This window comes from Pleurodeles waltl, chromosome 11 (assembly GCF_031143425.1).
Source record: "Pleurodeles waltl isolate 20211129_DDA chromosome 11, aPleWal1.hap1.20221129, whole genome shotgun sequence".
NCBI lineage: Eukaryota > Metazoa > Chordata > Amphibia > Caudata > Salamandridae > Pleurodeles > Pleurodeles waltl.
The window spans coordinates 91,980,965-91,997,980 of NC_090450.1; the positions used below are offsets into that span (position 1 = coordinate 91,980,965).

General features: G+C 45.5%; 1 long non-coding RNA gene across 1 annotated transcript in view; it reads right to left on the minus strand.

Moving 5' to 3' along the window:
• Positions 1-197: 197 nt before the first annotated feature.
• Positions 198-17,016, minus strand: part of LOC138265457 (uncharacterized) — a 29,524-nt gene continuing 12,705 nt past the window's right edge. Inside the window, exons 2-4 of the long non-coding RNA XR_011199367.1 lie at positions 6,880-6,961; positions 1,501-1,870; positions 198-603 (exon numbers count right to left, since the gene is read on the minus strand). This is a non-coding gene — a long non-coding RNA (uncharacterized lncRNA). The remainder of the gene's footprint in view (positions 604-1,500; positions 1,871-6,879; positions 6,962-17,016) is intronic.

The following is a 17,016-nucleotide window of genomic DNA, read 5'->3' on the forward strand; positions in this document are numbered from 1 at the left end:
CTTCCTAGAAAATAGCCATAGGCACTATGCAGTGTGATAAGTAGTCCATGCCACATCTTACATACAACACAACAATGCCTTATGGGAGTGGTAGTCCACACCCCTAAAGTGCAAATACCACATACATATCAAGATAGTGATAAACCAAATAGAGAAACAACACAAAAGACTCATAGTGATACTATGCCAGTGTACATTTAATACTATTATGCAACTATTTGAGTACTAATCAAAAATGACATGCTGCACATTGTTGTTGCAGGTGTTCCGGGCCCTGACACAGCAGAAGGTGGAAATGTGGGGGATAGCGAAACTCAGCCACAGTACGACTCAAACACCAGGGAGTCCTTCATACATTCACCAACTAGACGCAGGGCAAGAGTGCTACCTCTCCCAGAGTATCACCTGGACTCTGATGAAATGCCAGAAGAAGTACCCACACCACCCCCACAGGCTAGAAGCACTGACAGACAGCAGCCCGTGCCCCAGCGTCAGTCCACTCCCCTCAGGAGGCGTCGCGAAGCAGGCAGACAGTGCACAGAGGAAGGTGAGGGCCCATCACTGTTTGGCAGCCTTAAGGCTTCCAGGCTGAAAGTGCAGCTCCTGCAATGTAAACACATGAGGTCAATGCACAGGCAGTTGGTGTCAATCAATCATAACATGGGCACAATGCACAGGCAGTTTAAGTCTCACAGTGACAACATGGGATCAATGCACAAGCAGGTGGATGCACTCAATGAAAACATGGGATCAATGCACAAGCAGTTCGAGTCTCTCAATGAAAACATGGGAGTAATGCACAAGCGGTTGGAGTCTCTTAATGAAAACATGTGCAAGCTGCATGAGGGACAGCAAACAGCAGCAGAAAATGCAAAGGAGATGACAAACCCCATTAGGGAACCCCAGCAGGAGCATGTCATCCACCGTTGGTGCCATCACCAATTGATGGGCAGGTTGGATGGGTTCTGCAGATCTGCAAATCGGCTCACTACCATAACTGCCTTGATATCACGATGTGCTGTGAGCATACAAGTGAAGAAGGCACATTGCAGTCGGGACGTTGCACAGGGATTGGTGAAAATAACCAATGTTTTGGAGACAATGCGGACAGCATAGAGTGCTACAAACAGCAAACTGTGTGGTGGGGATAGTGAGGAGCTCTCTAACCTCAACAGTCTCACAGCCCCTGTGATGGATCCTAGGTGTCGCAGTACCAGACACAGTACTATCTTTGAACCCGCTACAAGAGGTGCCAACTAGGCCACTGAGCACTCAAGTGGAGTGCGTGGTCGTAGGAAGTAATGTTGAGGGGTTCAGGGGGATAGCTTAACATGTAGCAAAGCAGTTATACTATGATGTTAATAGTGTGACACTGTTCCACGCACCTGTTTGTGTATAGTGCATAGCTATGTCCTAATCACACATATTACCTGAAGTCAAGGCAATAAAGATGCTACCTACACCAATACATAAAATAGATGTGGGATTGTCATTACTTACATCAGAAATAGTTGCGCTTGATCTCAGCACGTCTTTGCTCTCTGCTGCACTTCTGTCTGCTGGGTGAAGGGATGGTAAGGGATCACCATCCTCATCTGAGTCCGGCTCGGTGGGTTCCACAGGTATGCCCCTTGTTGTAGCAATGTTGTGCAACATAACACATGCAGCCACGATTTACCATGATGTTTAGGGCTGTATTGTAGTGCACCATCACTCTTGTGTAGACATTGAAGCAGTTCTTCAGCAGGCCAAAGGTCCTCTCAACAACGCTGCGGATTGTCCTGTGAGTAGCATTGTACCTCCTTCCGGCTGGCGTTGCAGGACTCAGAGGGCATCAGAATGAATGACCGCATGGTGTAGGCACTGTCTCCTGGAATAACAGGAGAGTAAAATGAGTAATTGTTATCTGTGACATCACATATACATCAATGTGACATTGTCAACTATTACATTACCAAGTAGGTATCCTTCGCAAAAACTACCCAGCAAGTAGTCTTGTGTATATTCCACTGTGCCGAAAGATGTTGGAGTCATGTGTGCTATCTGGGTATCTGGCCACGAGATCTGTTCTAATGTTGGCGGCATTGCTAATTACTTGTATGTTCATGGAATGTGTACTTTTACGGTTCCGATAAACACTCGGAGGCCGATGGTGGACAGATAGCTACATGTGTCCCTTCGATGGTGCCTATTACATGTGGGAGTTGGGCAATCTGGTAGAAATCAAATTGTGTCTGTAGTAATTCCTGTGGGGTGTTGGGGAATCTTATGTGCTGTTGCATTTTGCTCAGCATGGCATTGAGAAATGCGTTGAAAAATCGTGAGGGAGCACTCTATGAGATCCCTCCGGCTGCTGTTATGACCCCTTGATAGCTCCTTGAGACTAATAGGTGCAGGGAGCATAATACCTGCACATGGGTGAGTATACTATTGGTCATGTGTGTGGTGCGCTGCAGTATGGGTTGTAGATTAGCTATCAGGTCAAGTATCATGGCTGAGTTTAACCTCTACTTATCATATATCTCCTCCTCTGTCTGGTCAAAAAGGGTAATGCGCACTCTTAAAATACGCTCCTGTCTCCTCCTCCCTCTCCTCAAACCTGCCAGGATCCTCATCCTCCATGCCATCACGTAGAGTGCAGCCATTGTGGAAAGGAGGCTGTCATTCTGGGCCTCTTTATATAGGTTGCACCTCTTTACCACCTGATTTCACTTTGTGGTAAATTGCACGTGCAAAAGGCCATTCTGCGAATATTCGCTATTTGCAAATTGTTGATGCATTGCATTGCGAGATGGAATTTGTGAATCGCATTCTGCGTATCGCAAATAGCGACATGATTTTGTGATTCCCATTCTGCGATTCGCAAATCCAGATCGCAATTTGTGATTCGCAAATTCATGTCGCTATTTGCGATACGCAGAATGTGACCCGAAAATTCATGTCGCAGTTGCAAGGAATCGCTATTTTAGCGATTCTTTATATTTGCACTGCCAATGCCTTTCAAACATTGTGAAAGGCGATTTTGCATTCGCAAACAGTGAAATTTACCGATTCACACCGTTTGCGAATGCAAAATCCTTTGATACATCTGGCCCCAAGTGAGGTATTATTGTATTCCTGTGAGACAGACCTTGCCTACCGAGGTTTCACGCATAAGAATATAGCCATCTCAAATCAACCTTAGGCACACCTGTGAACGCACGGTGGCACCGTGTGTCACTAGATTTCGGCTGCCTTCACATGGTGAAGAGTCAAAATCACATTGTGGCAGCAAGGAGAGCTTGAAACCACTGAAGAGGGTGAATTTCCAGCTCCTCTTCAAAGCTGTATACAGCCGATGTCCGTTAAGAGGTATGAAAACACCCCAGAAAATTAACTGCATTCCAGCAACCTTCGTGTTTTTGTTGTTTCATAGGGGGGGAAGAGGTCAATGGGGGCAAGGCATGGGGACAGACGGGCCTCAAAGGAAGTTCAGCATAAAGCCCCGCCCCCTCCACAGTCATGCCCCCTTCTCACATGCCTATTGTTTTTTTCTTCAGATTGGCAGGTCTGCTTAGGGAGTGAACAAGTAATTGCGTCCACAGACCTACGAGGCTGAGAAAACCCCTGGGCAGCTAGAAAAACAGTCATTATTATTGATATATGTCTTGTGCCACCAGGTTGGGGCGCTCTCACACATTTGAAAGATGTAGAACATATGAACAGAAGTTAGAGAAAATTACAGTGGCTGACAAAATGTGTTTAGTTATTGTAGTAAAGAAAGCTCTTATGTCAAACAGTAAGGCCTCTCTGGTGTCTAAGCAACCATAGTCTAATAAATGTCACATATTGGGGCAGAAATTGGTAATTGGCACCATCCAAGACATAACTTGCTCCTCAAAAGAGTTGGAGAGCTAGCACCCGATTAACACATTTATAACAGCAAGCCTAACCAATTTACATCTAGAACCCTGAAATCGCAGACCACTCTGCCAAGAAGAGAGTTACCTTCCCTAGCTTTATCTTCGATTTATTTGGTTGCTCCAAAAGAATTGAGAACAGCCCCACCCGAAACCTCCAAAAAAGTGGAGCTTCTCCCTTTGCATCATGCTCTGTATTTCCGCCTGTTTCCATATTAAGGCTTGCTTACCCCTCCTCGCTAGGGATTTCATGCTACTCGGTGGGGCTTTCAAACTCCAATTCATTGCTTACCTGTAACTATAGATCAGGCTTATTTATTTTTCATTGGATATACTCTTTGTTTTCTGACTGCCGCTTCAAAAGTCTCCCCAGCTCCTCATTTACTGAAGAACCCCAAAATGATAATCAGCAGCTTTCCCGCTCTGACACCTGAGTCCCCACCCACTAGAAGGCCCTTCGCAAACCCCTTCAGATCAAGGCCCATATTTATACTTTTTTAGGGCCGCATTTGTGTCATTTTTTTACGCAAAAGCAGCGCAAACTTACAAAATACAGGCCCATATTTATACTTTTTAGCGCCTCATTTGTGCCAATTTTTGTCGCTAATACGGCTCAAACTTACAAAATACAAATGTATTTTGTAAGTTTGCACGATTTTGCGTAAAAAAATTACGCATTTGCAGCGCTAAAAAAAGTATAAATATGGGCCACAATTGTATTTTGTACGTTTGCACCGATTTTGTGTCAAAAAAGACGCACATGCAGTGCTAAAAAGTATAAATATGGGCCCAACTCTTTCTGTTCCAGTGGTGAACAAGTACCCTGACACTTAGGCCCATATTTATACTGTTTTCAAAAAGTGGCGCAAAAACTGCACTACAAAAGTATAAATATGGGCCTTACTGTTACAAACATGCTCTCAGCCTCCTCCATTTAATGATGACCTTTGATTGTAATTCTTGCACCCCGGTGCTGAAACACACACACATCCTTTTGATGAACTACCAAATTAGAACATTGGTTTTCAGAATCATAACGTCTAGACTTTCTAGGTTTACTCATAGACCTATATTGACTTTCTCAAAGTGTCCCTGTTGGCATGTCCTGGCCTTCATAAGTCTCTGTTATTCTGTATAGATCTAACAGGGAGGCTAAGATTGCTTAATACTGCACGTTTTTGAAGTAGAAAATCATTCATGTTTATTACAGAAAAGTCGTTCAAAACATACATGTTGCTGATAATGTTTTCTACAGAAATATTTTGTGGTATAAAATCTTATGTAAAACAGATTTTGCACAAAGAATTCTCCCACAAACACATACATCTTTCGCCAAGGGTGATGGTTTGATAACTTTAAGAATTAGAAACTTCGAGTAAACGTACTTGCAGAAGAGTAATTTTGCTCCTCGAATTACCTATAACAAATGGCAGGAATAGTACAAGATATCAAGACAGTCATCACTACCCTGCAGGGCGCACGCACACACATACACACCTCTAATTTGGACAATCCTCTGAGTGAAATTCTCCTCTTCGAATTGCCTCATTCCAGTCCTGGGGTTCCCTTTCTGGCCTAAGCATTGCCACACGGTTGCATGGTTTTCCACCTTGGCCCTCCCATGTTTCCCTACTAGGCCTTGGCTCTCGCTAGTTTCCATACGAGGCTTAGAACACAACTAGCTACCGCTGCATTTCTAAAAGCTTACAAGCTAACCACCCTCTATTCGGGCTTGGGATTGGAAATCTACAGACTGCTGCACTCACAGCTGACATCTTGATATTGCTGCTTAATACAGAAGGTTGAGCAGCAAAAGCCCATTTGCTACAGCTGCCTTCCTCCCTTGTCACAACCCTTTTCAGAGGGCCAAAGAGCAGGTAAAAGCTACTGGGCCCAACTGTGGGGCTCGAGGTCTTTTACTCCTAATGTCTCAGGACCTGGCCTACTATGGGTTCTGAGCAACTGGGGCATGTACATCTTCAGCATGTGACTACCAATGATACCATGGGTCAAACAGTCGAAGGTAGGTGTAGGGTGAACACAGACTCACCTCAAAATACATCCAGCATTCCCCAATAAGTGACTGTCTAGTCAAATTCTTGCTTTTATGTAAAAAGGAGTATTGATCTATGAACTCAAATTACAGCACAGCACACCAGAAATAATATATTCAGTATTCATAAATCAGACAGGATAGTGTTACACTGGTCAGTTCTCAAGTTCCACCTCCCGCTCAAAGGACCGTGGTGATTCACCATTTACATAAAGCGACATCCAAGCTATGCCCCACTAGTGTGTTCAAGTCTTAGAAGTTCCACAATGGCTTTGAAAAAGTCAAACTGCCCCTGTGTCACAGTGCATCTGTCAGAGCAAGTTTCCTCCAAGGCCTGGGGGCCCGTTATTCAGTCTTACCCTAGTCTCGCTGGAGCGGCGGTTCAGAGTGTCTGAGGCGTGGTTGTGGTTGAGGCAGCAGACGTCCACAGCACTCATCCAGTCATGCGGTAAGTCTTTCTCCATTCAGCAGCAGGTCCTGAGTAATCATGAAATCAGTGGATGACTTGTTGCTATTCTTCCGCGAGTCACAATCTGCTTCTTCACTACTACACACTGCTTCAGGGCGAAAGCCCTCTCACTTCACCATAGCCTCTTCCTACCATATTGGGGTCACACACTGTGGGACAAAGCCCAATACCCCTTAAACTCACAGCACTGCACAGGAGGATGGCTCTCTTCCTATTACAGCGATTCACCAGCGCTAAAGCCCTCAATGTTCACCACAGCCCCCACCTGGCATACGAGGGCTCTACAGGGGTCTCAACAACACAATAACTTCCACGCAAGCCACATGAGATCTGGAAATCTCGGAAGCCATTTTTGTGTGGCAGAGCATATAAGGCCAGGCCCTGTGCCCAGCCCTTGATCAGCAGCTGGAAAGCCACCAAAGAGGCTCGAGATCTGGAGCGCTGCAGAATCTATTTACCTGACGGAACAGTTGCTAGTATTTCATGGGTGTCCTGTCTGACTTCCCTCAGGCCGCAGTTAAGGCTGCAGTCCCCACTAACCTGAAAGAAAGAGTAACAGAGGTAAGTAAAAACATTTGTATGTAGCGTGAGAGAGCCTGAGTGTGACGTACTCCCCCAGGCTCGACGCTGGAGCTGCGTTCAGCCACAATCTGAGAGTAAGTGCACAGTAGCCAGGAAAAAGGTCAGATGTAAAAGTTTGCAAGAGAAAAGCTAATTCACATGAGTCCATGTACCCAAGAAGACAACGATTGTGAGCACAAAGCCTGTGAAAGTGATTAGTTAAGCGCTTTTCATAGTTCAACCCAGTTAAACCCAAGTACCTAGCGAGAGAACCAGCCCATGGTGCACAAACCAGGGTCAAGTCCCCAAGGATAAAAGACTCAATGGACTAATTGGCAATCAAAACCAGCCCACGCAAATGAACAGGCTCCCGGGTGCAAAGTGAGAATAAAGTGGCATGAGGTAAAAACAGGTGCAAACATAAAATGAGCTTTCAGCTCAGATGATTGAAACTTAAACACTGATATTTACTCATTCACCTCTCATTTGTTCACTAGATAGCTGCAGCCTGCCAAAAAACTTGAAGGAGGAGACGCATTTTCCCAAGATTGACCAGAAACAAGGTGGGCAGTGACTGAGCATCATCAGCAGAGCATCGACCAAGATTGACCAGATACAACATGGGCAGTGACTGAGCATCGCCAACAGATCAGATCTCTCTCATTATGCCTATTTTCCACACCTCCTGTCGACGTTCACAACAATGAGCGTACAAAGCTCCTACTGTACAGTGTAACTGGGCACTGGTGGATTACTTGTCCAAATATCACTCCTGCTGGGTTTATATGCTTCAGGTGAGTGCAACTATTGACTCATAACTCTAAGAGTTTCTGACAGTTTGTGCAGTGTGGAAATTCCATTTTGAGTGCCCACTCCTCTATCTCATCATTCCTCCAGAAAGCAGTCTGTCGCAGCAGGAATGTCTCCAAATGTGATAGCTACCACAAAAGCATTTGTCACCCCATCTAGCCTTATGACTACAAGGGACAGAGATCAGGTGTAGTCCTGCTGACCTAAGCTGCCAACCCGGCATATACGGCATATACTATTGTACAGAGGAATAAAGGTATTCAGACCCTACTGAGTGAAGGGCCTTATGCGCTACACAAAGAGTCTTAAAGGTAAAGCGCTTCCCGACAGATAACCAATGTAACTGCTTCAGACTACCGATAACCGAAGCTAAGCGGGGGAGATCTAATATCAGATGGGCAGCAGAATTCTGAATCAGCTGCATTTTGTCGAGCAAGTCAATGTTTAGCATCAGGGCGTTACAGGAATCCAGTTTGGAGATCACCAATGCAAAGGACACAGTAATTCTAAGCTCCTTGTGTAGGTTTGGGAAAAGTTTCTTCAAGGTTTTAAGAATCCAAAAACAGGCTTTGGTGGTGGAATTTACTTGGGACTTGAAGGACAAAGAATTGTCAAACATGATCCCCAGATTTCTGGTAGAGGCTATGGGGTCAGGCAGGTCGCCGCCAGATGGCGGCCACCAACGTGAGCTCCATAGTTCCCTGCTAGAGCCAAAGAGAAGAATCTCAGTTTTTTCACCATTCATTTGGAGCCAGTCAAGGCCCATCCATTTATTGATCTCACTCACGCAGCAATAGAACCTGACTGCTGCTTCCTCCCAGTTCTTGTTAACAGGAATAATTAGCTGAGTGTCATCCGCATAACAGGTGGCCAGAAAGCCTAATGACCGGATAAGTCTGGCTTATGGGGCAACATAAAGATTAAACAAAGTAGGGCTAAGGGAAGAGCCCTGTGGGACTCCCCAAGGTAATTGATATGGGGGAGCTCTGAAATCACCACAGCTTACAGTGGTAGATCTTTCGCCTAGGAAGGACTTAAAGATACTCAAAGCTTTTCCTTTGACCCCTGCTTGGTGGAGACTTTGTGCCATTATGTGTGGTGAGATGGTATCAAAAGAGGCAGATAAATCCAGTAGCACTAAAATAGCTCCATCCCCATCATCAACTCGTCCGCGAATTGTATCTGAGGTGGGAACGAGGGCGGATTCAGTGCTATGGGCTTTCCTAAAGCCATGCTGGGAAGGATCATGGCCACCTGTGTCTTGTAAAAATTGGGCTAATTCTGTATTAAGATGTTTTAAAAACTTTTTAGCCTGGAGAGGCAGCTGGGCAATAGGCCGAAGATTTCTTAGATCGTTCGCCGCTCCACCAGGTTTCTTTTTCAAAGGAACAACAATCGCTTCCTTCCATGACGAAGGAAATTCTCCGATATTCAGAGTCTCCTGTTACACAGGCACAAGGGCCAAGGACACTAAGGTGGTCATTCTGACCCTGGCGGTAATTACCGCCATGGCGGAGGTCGGCGGTAGCACCGCCAACAGGCTGGCGGTGCACCGCTGGGCATTCTGACCGCGGTGGTTCAGCCGCGGCCAGAAATGGAAAGTCGGCGGTGTCCCGCCGACTTTCCGCTGCCCTTGAGAATCCTCCATGGCGGCGGAGTGCGCTCCGCCGCCATGGGGATTCTGACACCCCCTACCGCCATCCAGTTCCTGGCGGTTCTCCCGCCGGGAACAGGATGGCGGTAGGGGGTGCCGCGGGGCCCCCGTAAGAGGGCCCCAAAAAGAATTTCAGTGTCTGCCTAGCAGACACTGAAATTCGCGACGGGTGCAACTGCACCCGTCCCACCTTCCCACACCGCCGGCTCAATTCTGAGCCGGCGTCCTCGTGGGAAGGGTGTTTCCCGCTGGGCTGGCGGGCGGACTTTCGGCGGTCGCCCGCCAGCCCAGTGGGAAAGCCAGAATGACCGCCGCGGTCTTTTGACCGCGGAGCGGTCTTTCGGCGGGAACCGCGTGGCGGGCGGCGACCGCCGTCCGCCGCGGTCAGAATCACCCCCTAACTCTGGAGCGAGCTGCAATATATGATGAGGGCAGGGATCGGTGGGAGAGCCTGACTTAATACCCCTCATAAGCTCATTAATCCTCTCCATCCACAGAGACTGGAAGTTAGTAAGAATTGGAGAGTCGCTGCTTACTGAGCTCTTTAAGTGCTCATAGGGGTCTAGCATCCCCAAAAATTGGACAAAACTAGCTTGAATTTGAATAACTTTGTTTAAACAAAATTGGCGACCTTATTGCTAAATTCTTGTGAGTTTTCCAGTTCATGGGGGGGGGGGGGGCAGTGGAACAATGAGAGAGCGTACCACTCTAAAAAGTTGTCTAGGGACATTCTTAGCTTCCTTAATTTTGCTTTTCTTAGCTTCCTTTATTTTGTCTGTTTTGTCTTTCATATGTAGCACAACTCACGGGTATGCATACATGAGGCTACACGGCTGCATTGTGCAGCGTTTTATTCATCCTAATATAGACCAAGGGGAGTTAAGTAACCAGCAGTGGAAACCGAGTATGTCAGTAGGCCCCACTCCTGTGACACAGGTAATAAAGGCTTGTTCACTCCACTTATCAAAATGACTTAGAATATGTTATGCTTCCACTACCATGCTCGTGGTACTTATCTCCCGGTGACGGGAGTAGCTTCCACACACACGGGGGTAGCGCTTTGGCAACCCTCCTGGTCTAAGCAGGATCACAATCTATAAGACATGCCTAGGTCATGAAGCATGGTCCATGCTCATCCATGACCAAAAATCATTACCATGGATCCAGATATCACCTCACTCAGAGCAGGGGTGCACGTCCTTTGCCATGTGAGGGATTTTTTAGTCCCAACATCCACCAATCTTCCATTCATGCGCTTAACACCTCGAACCCTCCACAAACACCTAAGGCTTACTTGACTCATGCAAGAAAGATAACTGATCCTCTAAGGGTAAATGAGAAGAGAGGTGACCAGGAGGTTTGTCACTAACATAGATGTCTTCATAGCCTGGGTCACTGATGCAGCCCTGCACCTTTACCTCACCACTCTGTGTTCTACAATTAAGGCCCTTCAAGGACCACCCACCCACTATGAGAATTGCATCCAATTTCAGAGCCACAAAAAGCAAAAGTATGCACTTTACCTGAAAAGTTCATCAAGTAGTCTGACCTAACATGCATTCTTCGTTAGAAACTGTTTACGTACTGTTTCCGCTGTCAACGTGAGATAGTGGTTTTATCATTCCTGCTGTTCCTCTCCCATAAATAGACAGATAACGGCACGTGTCTTGTTTATTGCAAACAATATTGGGAATATAGCTGGATATGTTCCTGAAAGTGATACTATGACATTAGAAAAACTTTGCGTTTATGAAATAAGTGTTTTCTAAGATTTTCGTCGAACAGGTGAAGGAAAGAAAAATGTTTTTTTCACACCTATATAATCACTTCTTGAGCAATTTGTCACTTCAGCGCTTTTTCAGTATTGTGCTGTTCTAAAACCTCTAAAATCTATACAAAAATGCATCAATGTCTATTTCTTCCAAAATGACAGGACATGTAAATTTCCACATAAAATCAAAGTACAATTGAAAAATACAAGTAAAAAATGGATACTATAAATCATTGCTCCACCCATCTGACCTAATTAAATATGTGTATTTACAAGCCCATAATTATTACTTATCAGAGTGGCACTTGATTTTCTTAGTTTGGCTAACATTCTGTTGTATTGAAAGCCGAGAGCTGAGAGGCATGGGTGGACGTTTTCATTGCATAATCAAATTTTTAATTTGATTGAAAAGTCTGACAATTTAAATATTAGAAAATATTGTAAATTCTAGAATAGGCCACGTGTGTATCTCTCAGAAATCAGGAATGGCCATCATGCCATGTGACCTTAAGGGTTTGTGGAAATATTTGATTTTAAAAATAAAGGTATCTCAGAAGTCTTGTAGAAATGATGTTCTAATAGAAATGCCTTAAGGTTTTATGCAGCCATGTCCATTCTCATAGCACTGATTGTTTGGTCAGTAGATTTACCCATCCAAGTGTGATTGTTTTGGCAAACATTTTTGAACCAGTTGTATCAGTCCAACAATCCTTACACCAGTCCATTTTATGATGTGTGTATCAACTTTGTGTGCACCTTTAGCAATAAAATCACCATCCTTACAGCTAATATAGCTCTTCTTCTCAGAATCACCATCCCAATAAATATGCTTCGGCAACCTGCCATTCTTCAGTTAGAGGCTTCACCCTTGACCAAGAACTGGAAGTCAATAAGGTTGCTTCGTCGTTGAAATCATATTGCCTTTATGTACATCTGCCATACAAAAATCAACTTCAGTCTCATGGTTCCCAGCATCATCATTACCTATGTCAATAATGCCTCACTGCCCCCTGGTGAAATCCTTTCACATCCTCAAGTGCCCTAATTGTCACATCAATGCTAAAAAACTCCAACCCCGAAGCTCACTTTGATTTACTGCCCTATATCAGGCCTTCTTTGCATTTCAGAAGCTCTGAGATAGAGGTGACAGTCCAGCTCTCCGTAGATCTGAAAACCAACAACCTGCAATGTGTTCGACAATCAGGGTTTAACCCTGGCAGAGGAATAGAAATAGCTCTCCTAAATGTAAGAGAAGAACTGCTAAATGTACAAGCTCCGGGCCTAACTTGTATCCTAATCATCCAGGTTTTCTCGACAGCACTCAACACCATAGTCCACAACTTGCTGCTAAATATCTTATCCTTACATGCAAGAATTACCCAAACTGCTCTTGCTTCTTAAGTAACTGCAACCAGCAAGTCAAACTCCTTCCTCTATCATACAAGTGCCACAGATTGGGGGGTGCCATAGAGTGACGATGTTTCACCAGTATTTTTCAACATCTATGTGGTTCTTCTGACCTATATCTTCATAGATCATAAACTGGGATACCACATGTGAACAGATAATACACAGCCCTTCTTTAAAAAAGACCAATATTCGAGAGACCTTCACAGTGTTTCTGGCTGCCTGAAGGATGTCATATATTGGATAAAGATCAGTGCTCAACCGGTTTTGCTGGTTCAATGGATCCTTCACCTTTACTTTTCACCTGACATTACTCTAGAATAGGCTTCTCCAACTAGGTGCTTATGAGCTACTGGTAGCTGTCCATCTCCATATACCTGTGAGTAGCTCTCCTATCTGCAGCCCAACTTATTAAATTAGAAGCTTTTGACTGGATGAAACCATATAGGTATACTAAAATTGAAAAGCATGTATGCAAGATGAAAATATGTGTATTTACAGAACGTATGCTGCTTTTTTAACAGAAATAGTTGAAATTGCAAAATATATTTAAAGCTGATATTTGAGTTCTGAACTTTGAGGCATGACGGGGTTCCTGGCTCACATTATTACCTTCGTGCCAGTGGCAGTTCAACTGTGGTTGTTATGCAATTCCCACGTAGAGGCATTTCAAATTGACAGCCTTTTCAACATTTGAACAGGTAAACCTCCCGGACACACTGAGGTGACTACTGCTGGGAATCTTGGGTGGGGTGGCCACTAATCTAATCTTGACTGAAGCAGTCACTATTGCAATGCTAATAATAGTGGCTTGGGATGATTTTCATTGAGCATAAGTAGCTCTGTTTACAGAAAGGGTTGGAGATCCCTGCTCTAGGTGTTCCCCCTAACACCAGAACAGAAGACTCGGGGGCATATTTATACTCTGTTTGCGCCAGAATTGTGTCGTTTTTTTTGACGCAATTCCGACGCAAAACTAACTCCATATTTATACTTTGGCGCTAGACGCGTCTAGCGCCAAAGTCCATGGAGTTTGCGTAATTTTTTAGCGTGGACACCTACTTTGCGTTAATGATATGCAAGGTAGGCGTTCCCGTCTAAAAAATCGACTCTGAGGCATGTGCGCCGTATTTACACTCCCGGGCAAAATTCGCGCCCGGGAGTGGGCGGGTCAAAACAAATGACGTACGGCCGCTTTTGCGCCGTTTTTTAGCGCCTGGAAAAGGCAGGCGTTAAGGGACCTGTGGGCTCTGAAGGAGCCCAGAGGTGCCCTCCCATGCCCCCAGGGACACCCCCTGTCATCCTTGCCCACCCCAGGACACCCAAGGCTGGAGGGACCCATCCCAGGGACATTAAGGTAAGTTCAGGTAAGTCATTTTTTTTATTTTTTTTATTTTTTTTTGTGGCATAGGGGGGCCTGATTTGTGCCCCCCTACATGCCACTATGCCCAATGACCATGCCCAGGGGACAGAAGTCCCCTGGGCATGGCCATTGGGCAAGGGGGCATGACTCCTGTCTTTGCTAAGACAGGAGTCATTTCTATGGGGGTTGGGAGTCGGAAAAAATGGCGCAAATCGGGTTGAGGCGAAAAATTTGCCTCAACCTGACTTGCCCCATTTTTTGGCGCTCAAGCTCCATATCCCCCTACGCCGGCGCTGCCTGGTGTACGTCGTTTTTTTCCACGCACACCAGGCAGCGCCGGCGGCTAACGCCGGCTAACGTCATTGATTAAATACGGTGCCCGCATGGCGCTTCAGAATGGCGTTAGCCTGCGCTAATTTTTTTGACGCAAAACTGCGTTAGCGCAGTTTTGCGTCAAAAAGTATAAATATGGCCCTCTGTTTGATACATAACTATTTTTACTCTCCAAGTCAATGTTATTACCAAAAATACATTCTCCTACTGAAGTCAATTTAATGCAGCCCCCCCCCCCCCTTTGTGATGGTTTCTCATAAAATTGCATTTGTTACAGTATGTATGTTTGTGTATGTATTTAGTATATCTATAGCACAAACCTAGTGAAAAGGCAGCGGAGTACTGTACAGGGTCAAAGGTAAGCTTAAAGTCAGTGAGTAATAGGATAATGAGCTGTGTTGTGGAATCTTTATTTGTTCTGATGAAAGTATTCTTTGAAGAGGTGAGTCTTCAACTCTTTCTTATATTGGAGCAGTGTTGCAGTGATTATGAAGGATACCGGGGTGTTGTTCCAGAACCTGGAATCATAGATGGGAAAAGCCTGATGCCTTATTTTTTCTTTATTACACTTCCTAGTATGCAGTCTGACGGTGTCCTCACTGCAGATGTGCTGAGAACCACCAGAGATGGTGAGCTTGTCTGCGACATAAGCTGGGTGGTGGTTATTCTGGCTTTGTAAATGATGCAGCTGGTTTTGAAGATGGTGCAGGCTGACAAGAAGAGCCAATGGAGTTCTATCAGTGTGGGAGTGATGTGGTCATATTTCTTCAGGCACTAGATGAGATGTTCTGTGGCATTTAGGATGCCCCTAAGGGGTGCCAGTGTGGAGTCTGGGAGGCCGTGGAGTAGGGAATCACGACTATCAGATGCAAAAGTACAAGGGCTTGACCAGGAGGTCTGAGGTAATTTTCTGGAAGAAATAGTTTGACTTTCTTGAGAAGAGAGACCAGAAAACTTTGTTTATTTTGGCAGCGTGTTCCTTGTAGCAGACGTTAGTGAAGCGGGCGAATCCAAGTGATTTGGCATTCAATGAGAGTTGGGGGTCGAAGTCGTCAAGGTTCTTTCAGGTTCTTACTGTATTTTGTTTGTTCTTCTTGACAAATAATAGGAATTCTGTCTTAGTTTGAACTTCAGGTATGGCCCGGACATCCAGAAACAGGTGGTGCACAAGCAGTGTTTGATGAGTTGGATGTCTGAAGCAGAGGAACCTTCCAAGAAGAGTTGTGCATTGGCATATTGGTGAATCTTGATCCTGTTATCTGTGAGTAGCCAACAACAACGGTGGTTTGAACAGCAGTTGTTTTGAATAATTATCTATTAGTTTGGTGATATCCATTTGTAACATCTCAATTCAATTGGTCCATAAAGTCTGTGGACCAATTGAATTGAGATGTTACAGAGATATGTCACCAAACTAATAGATGATTATTCAGGACAGCTGTGTATTTAAACAAATCTCTTGTTTGCACCGTTGTTGTTTGTTACAATTACCCAAGAGCACAAGGGAATACTGGGTTGCCATTCTTTTGAAGTGTTATCAATGAGTAGAGCACCTGCCCCCCCTTATGCTGTTCCGCTCAGATGACCTACTTAATGTCTACCGCTGCCCCACCCCATTGAGCAGGTGCCTAAGCCCGAGCTTCCACTTACCTTGGACTGGTCTTCTGACCAGTCTAAGGCCCTGCCAGACTTGGCCGTCTTGCTGTAAGGGGCCACCTCTCTGTGCTGTTCCTTCGTACCTGTTTGTCCTTGTGCTGGCCTTCTATGCCCATTGTCATGTGCGACCTCTCTGTTACTCTGCCTAGTCTTTTTGTCTTTTGTCCCCGGTCTTTTGTACTCGTTTTGCCTTTGTGCCTGTTTTCCCTTTGTGCTTTGGTCTTTTGTACTTGTTTAACCTCTGTGCCCATTTTGTCTTTTGTCCCTTGGTCTTTTGTGCTTGTTTGTCTTCTGTGTCCATTTTTTGTGCCTTCATGCTTTTATGCCCATTTTGCTATGCCAATCTTTGTGCCCACAATTGTAATTTTGAGCCCATAGTTGTGTTCCTTCTTCTCTCCCCGATGCTCTTACCATTTCCCTCCATCTCCTATCCGTAGCAGCTTCTCCCGTTGACTTCTCCTACTGCTCTCCGGCCCCTATCGAACCCACACCCCCATGCTCCTCCCATTTTAGGATCTACCTAATCGTGGCTGCTGTGTAACTGTGCAGCAGGCGTGCTGCCAGTGTGCCACAGACAAGCCCACCTATGCCTGGACTGCACCCAGAACCATCGACCTTGGTCGTTTTGACTGCCACTGCTACAGGTCAGCCAACCTGTTGGCCCTCAACACTGAACACTGCCAACACTACTGCTCTGTATTGCACCTCATCGAACAGTAGGTCCTTTCTCATGCATTCACTGCTGCATCTCCTACAGCATCCCTCCCACACCACCCTCCACACACACCTCACCCTGTGTTGCCTTCATGCTCCTTAATACCAGATCCGCTGCAAGCATGCAATCGAGATCTGGGATCTCACCGGCATTCACTCCCCAGACATCCTCTTCCTCACCGAGACATGGCTCAGCCTCTCTGCCCCCCGCCAATCGCCACGGGCATCTCCTCTGAATTTAAGATCATCTACTGCAAGAGGCCCCACAAGCCAGGAGGCTGCCTTGTAAACATCCAAAAGGGTACCATCACCTGTAATGCCTCTAT